This window comes from Geotrypetes seraphini, chromosome 3 (assembly GCF_902459505.1).
Source record: "Geotrypetes seraphini chromosome 3, aGeoSer1.1, whole genome shotgun sequence".
NCBI lineage: Eukaryota > Metazoa > Chordata > Amphibia > Gymnophiona > Dermophiidae > Geotrypetes > Geotrypetes seraphini.
Window position 1 is genome coordinate 382,796,645 of NC_047086.1, and position 6,815 is coordinate 382,803,459.

The window sequence follows — 6,815 nt, forward strand, 5'->3', positions numbered from 1 at the left end:
GTCATCTTTGAAATAAATGCAAATACAACACCCCTGATGAAATAAAAATACCGTAGAAACTCCACAACCATAGGACAAAGTGCTGGGTTTTGAAAAGCCATCCGGACACTGGGACATGTCGTCATAAGGAGGGCATGTCCGGGAGAATCCGGACATCTGATAACCCTACCAAACGCATCTTCAAAGGCCTAGTACTAGCATTCATATCCCTCCACAACATGGCACCCAGATACTTTTCACAAAAACTCTCTCTCTACACTCCAAGGTGATGCCTACATACACCCCCAGGACACGCCCTCCAGCTCCAAACAGCCCCCAAACAATCTTACTCCCATTTCCTACCAAACCTATGGAACAATCGACAGTACCTCCACACATCAGATCCCTTGAGGGACTTCTAAGCTTCAGGAAAACCATAAAAACCTGCATCTTTGCCTAATCCCATCCTCTTGACCTCAAGCTACCCCTACGTGATCCCTTCGCATTTGCCTCTGCGGAATGCTCCATGGACTGCCACTAAAGTACTTGATACTAGAAGAGTTTGATCATTTATGTACAAACGATGCCCATACACCGAACAACAGGGGAATCAAATTATGCATCATTTATATGCTAGGCTCAAGTATCTTTGACAGAACTTGCATTGTTAGACAGACTTCCCTTACCTCGCAGTTCATCCACTCGATTCTAAAGTCATCCCCATACAGGATACTCTGTACCCTATGTATCCTTATGTAACACTGTAATTTTCTACAGAAGTATTCCCATGCAGGTTAAGCTGTAACTTCATGCAATGTTCTAAGAGAAGGCTAATGTAATGTAATGTAAGTGGGGCAGGATTCACTAACCTTATCGATCATGCCCCACTATGTGACCCCGACCCTCTTCACTAACCTTCCTCCTGATCTGATCCGCACCCAATCCAATCCGCCGTGCATGCAAATGAGGGGAAATAGCATGCGAATGTAGGAAGGCAGCGATTCAGTAAACAATTTCAGGAACACCTACTGGGCTGGCCGATCAAAAAAGAAGCGACTGTGAGGACCAGTCACTCACGTTCTTTCCGACTGAAATAACATCTCCCTTGTGCAAAAACCCTGCTCTCTGCCACCCTTTCTCTCTGCTGTCCTTTGAGCCCGTGGTTTTAACCCGTGGGTTAAAAGTGTGTTCTGTTCCAGGCTGCAGTGGGGCTCTGGCGAAAGCATATTCTGTTCGCCCCCTTCCATTTGTTTTCATCTGCGCATGCGTCTGGATCACTCTGCAGCGGTCAGTGGGGTCGGTGTGGGCCGTGCCTCTGATCGCATTCATTTGCATAGGGACTGGCAGTGAATCGGTCGCCTGGCTACGGATCACCCACGGATTGGATAGGATCGGTGAGTTAAATGAATCCAGCCCACTGTGATGTGCCAACAATCATTTCTCAGTAAAGCGGGAGAAGGTGGAAAAAGCGCAAGTTATAGGGTTAATATTATTTTATTTTATCTTTCTTTTTTTTTGTATTTTATTATTTACTGTAACATGTTTAGCATTGTGAGATTGTTATTTATATGTCTTTTATCTTTTTAGATGAATTATTGTAATCCGCATAGAATTGTATGACATGCGGAATATAAATTTTTTAAATAAATCAATAATGCTATGACTGTAAAACTGTAACCTGTCCTTAGCTTTTTGGAGAGAATGAGATACAAAAACCAAATAAAGTGTAAAGTAGATCTCCAATGTATCAGAACTGTCTTAAGTGCAACGGACAATTTGATCTCCAGAGGTGTTGATTGCTCCTTTATGAGTGGCAATGAAATACCCACTGAATGGAGAATTACTTTAGACTAAGGCCTAGATTCACAAAACTTACTGATCATGGACCGATGGTTTTGCGATTGTTTCCTGACCCGATTGTTCTCCAACCCGATTCACTAAACAGCTGTGCAATCAATCTCCGATCCGATCATGCAAATGAGGGGAAATGGCATGCATAAGTAGGAAGCCCTCGATTCACCAAACAGAAGAAGGAACACTAATTGGGCTTGCCGATCCGAAGTGAAGTGACTTCCCTAAGGAAGGAGCTCGAGGCACCTGAGCCAATCAGGGCCTTAGGCCCCTCCCTGTGCATCACATGATGCACTGGGACAGGGCCTAAGGCCTCAGACACGTCGCTGGAGTCATTGGAGCAGGAGGCACTGAGCACCCTTCTTGCTCCGTTACAGGGGAGAGGGGTTGGGGGAGGGAAACGGGATTGAGGAGGGGGAGGGGGAATCCAGTGGGTGGCAGGAGGGAGTCGGAATCCCTCGTGCCATTTGTTTTTTTTGGGGGGGGAAGTCGGGAGTGGGACCGATGGCAGGAGGGAGTGGGAATCCCTCCTGCCATAATTTTAAAGCGGCGGCAGTGATGTCAGGCATCAGCGGGGGGGGGGGGCATTTTTTTGAGGAGTTGGGGAGGGAGGGGGAAGGGGAACTTGTGGGGGGGGGGCAATTTTTTGAGGAGTTGGGGAGGGAGGGGGAAGGGGAACTTGTCGGGAGGGGGGGCTTTTTAAAAAAACAATTTCAATCGGGCTGATATTTTGCATGTGTAATACATGCAAAACATCTTGATTAAAAAAAAAAAAAATTTAAAAAGCCGGCAGAAGCCCTGACAGCAGTGACAGGAGGCTGCTTCTCCTGTCACTACTATCAAAGGGCTTTGCCCCGACTCAATCGGTTTGAGTTGTGAGTTTGCTTGGTGCAAATTATTTGCATGCAAGGAAGATAGTGAATCAATCGCTGTTTTAAAATCGGCCAGGAATCGGCCAACAGTGATTGACTCCCTATCTTTAGTGAATCTGGGCCCAAGAGAGCTGCTCTTGAAGGTGTTGAATAGAGTAAAGGAGGTCCCAGAGCTCTGTCCAAAAGGGAAAAAAAACAAAGAATAGTCCTAAAGCATTTGTAAACCACACCGCCAACATAACTGAGACGCTGATGGTTTAGCTGCATGTTGTTTTGTGAGCTCCATACTGCTTTATGAAGTGTAAAACAGAGTGATTGCAAAATACATGCAGAATCCAAAGGTCTATTACTTAGAAGCATCCGTGATTGAAAGAGCTAATTCTTGCTCCCATATTGCTTAAATGTTGAGTGGCTTATTAAAGAATCCAGAAAGTAAGTACAGTATTTATTATAAGCAGAGAAGAAAGCATGAGGCTACAAAAATCCAAGGCCAGTGGAAAAGATATAAGCGGTGCCTTATCAGTGAGCAACCCATTGAGGGACCAGACATTTGCTTTATGAATGCGTCTTTTAAGTTGTGCATAGTGATAGGCCTGCTGCGACGAGAGACGAAATGCATGCTGAAGATCTGAAAAGGAACACAAATTTCCATCTCTGACAATATCACTAATGTGCCTTAAGCCAGTCTTAGCCCATAAAGGTCAAAAGAAAGTGCATTTCCCTATAAGCAAGTTAGGATTACCCCAGAGAGGTGCATCACAACATGAACATGGGGAAACCAAAAAGGTGCAAGGGAAAAAAAAGCTGTGCTTTGGCATAACCACCCGCATCGAGGCTCTATCAATGATGTGAACAAAAAACATGAAACACGACCAACAGGGGAACAGTCAGATAGAAAACGATTTACAATTTAATAGAAAAAAAATAGGTACGCTGAAACACAGCCTGTGTTGGGTTTAATAATAAATTTGTGTCTGATTGCTCCGAACCTGAAGGACCTTTGTGCTTTATTTTTCTTGCTCCTTGTGTGGCTTGTACTTTGTCTTCCTCTCTGCTTTTCTAGAAACTAAAAAGGTACCATCCAAATGCTGAACCACTTAAGTTGTCGTACTTAAGTTGGGCATCTGTAACTTGGGGACTGCCTGTAGTTAGCATGCACACATTTTGAAGTTAAGAGCATAAGAATAGCCTTACTTGGTCAGACCAATGGTCCATCAAGCCCAGTAGCCCGTTCTCATGGATGCCTGAGCATCTCATGTAGTACTCTATTCTTAGCAAGCATTAATGCCTAACACAGAAATAAAAGAACCCCTTTGAGCATTAGGCTACTAGATTAGTCCCTTTTAATACCTACTAGGGCTGGGTGCCTAAATTGATGCTTTTTCAGGGCCTGATTCTGTATAGGACGCCTACATTATACACCCTAATCAAGGATGCCTAGTGATGCCTAACTTCAAAATCTGTCCACAACTTTTTGTAAAAAAATCTTTATTAATTTTTCAAACTGAAGAAAACGTTCATACAGATAAAACATACAGATATAAACAATTAATAGAACTTACAATTGCATAAATATAAAACCAAAATATATCCTCCCCCCCTTTCTCCCTGCCCCCTATCTGGATGTATGTGGAAAAATATAAAAAATCCAGGAATTTGATTATATCTGCACCTTCTGCTCCCTCTGAAAGACCAATCAGTCTGACATTTGCTTCTGTTATTCATTTCCTCAAGGTCCTTAGTCAGTCGCATGATAATTTTGTGATCTTCCTGAGTTTGAAACAAGCTTCCTTCAGCTTCAGACACCCTGTACTCCAAGCTTTCCAGATAAGCTTTTTTTTCAAATTGGCTTAATTGGCATGGTAGGTGACTGCAGCAGTTTTCAGCCAATCCCCCTCAAAATAAATTAATAAATTAATAATTATGCGTTCGGCGCCAAACTCTTAGGATGTCTAGCGATGACTAAGCTGGGGCACCCTCTGACACTTGTCTGAAAAGTAGGCATGGTTAGGGGTGGAGAATATGCGCGGTTGACGTAAGTCTGAGTTAGGGGCCAGTAAATTAGGTCAAGTAAAACCTGGCCTAATATACCGACACCTATCCAGGATGCCTAAACATGCCTATGCACCGCTAAATGGGATTCTATAAGCAGCACCTAGTGGTTGATTAACAACTGTGCCTATTGGTGCCTGAAGTGGCGTCATTTACACTAAGTTCCTACATTTAGAATTCTAAAGAGTGAGTAGCAATAGAGGCAGATTTAGGATGGAGAAAAATGTGACAGTATATGGAAAGAAATGGAGCACAATGAAGGCGGATAAAGCCCATAGGGCCTATTCAGTGTTCCCATCCATGCAGTGGTGTAGCGAGGGTGAGAGGCGCCCAGGGCAGTGGCACCCCTCCCCCCTCTCTTTCCCCGATCTCGCCTACAGGCACAAACAACATACCTGGCGAACTAAACTGCCAATACTTTTTTGAGGCTGAGGTAAGTAGTCACCGAAATTCTAGGTCTGGGTCAGGGGTGAGTGCACACACTTTCGAGTCGGGAGTAGGGTCACATCATATTTATGGGTCACATTGCAATTCAGGGTCTGGGGGGAGTACACACTGTAGTTCTGGGTATATGAGGAGTACGCATTATGGTTCTGGGTCTAAGGAAAGCACAAATAACGCAAATAATGCTAAAGGTGTTCAAGTAGCTCAAGCAGGAATATCCCCATTGAGACGTAACAAAAATACAACATGGAGGGCTATGTACGTCAACGCACACAGTTTAGGAAACAAGATCCTGGAATTGGAAACAGAAATAAGGAATGCCGACCTGGATGTGGTGGCGATATCCGAGACCTGGCTCACAGACTCCCACGGGTGGGACATGGTCATACCGGGTTACAACTTGCTTCGCCGGGACAGGGAGGGCAGAATGGGAGGAGGTGTAGCATTATATACTAAAGATGACATTAAGGTCACGAGAATCTCAGATGTCCAGTATATTGGGGAATCCCTTTGGGTTAATTTGGCCAGAGGGAAGGACAAATGCTTGTATCTTGGCGTAATTTACAGATCCCCAAGACAACAGGAAGACCTGGATATGGAAATAATCGGAGATATAGAAAATATCACCTTGCGTGGGGACACAGTATTGCTAGGTGACTTCAACATGCCTGATGTGGATTGGGTTACACTTACCTCTGCTTCTGGCAGCAGCAGGAGACTATTAAACTCTATGAAGGGAGCAAGACTCAGGCAGCTGGTGTTGGAACCAACAAGGGATCAGGCAATACTGGACCTGATACTTACCAATGGAGAAAGTGTCACAGAGGTCTTGGTGGGCGACACATTGGCCTCCAGTGACCACAACATGGTATGGTTCAATCTCAGGAAAGGTTTCACTAAATCTACCACACTGACCAAGGTCCTCAAATTCAAGGACACAAATTTCAAAGAAATGGGAGACTTCGTTCACCAGGCGCTACAAAGCCGATAACGTGGAAAAAATGTGGTCAACTTTGAAAGCAACCATACAAGAAGCAACAAATCGCTATGTTAAATCAGTAAGTAAACGGTGAAGGAACAATAAGCCACAGTGGTTTACTGCGGAGATCTCAGACCTCATCAAGGAGAAGAAAAAAGCATTCATCTCTTATAAACAATCGGGGAAGCAGGACTCTAGAGCAGACTACCTGACCAAATCAAAAGCCGTCAAAACAGCAGTCAGGGAGGCTAAATTCCACATGGAGGAGTCTCTGGCAAAGAACATCCAGAAGGGAGATAAATCCTTCTTCAGGTATATCAGTGATAGAAGAAAAAACTCAGGCGGGATTGTACGTCTTAGGAATCCAGACGGAGACTATGTGGAAAAGGATTCGGAAAAAGCCCAACTGTTAAATGAATACTTCTGCTCAGTCTTCACCCGAGAAGCGCCAGGGCTCGGCCCTCAGCTACAGACAAGGGTTGGCTCAGTTGACCCATTTAGTAACTTTGAGTTTACGCCCAGCAGTGTCTACGATGAGCTGTCAAAGCTCAAGGTTAACAAAGCAATGGGGCCAGACAACCTGCACCCCAGGGTGCTTAGGGAGCTGAGTGATGTCTTGGCGGAGCCACTGTCCACGC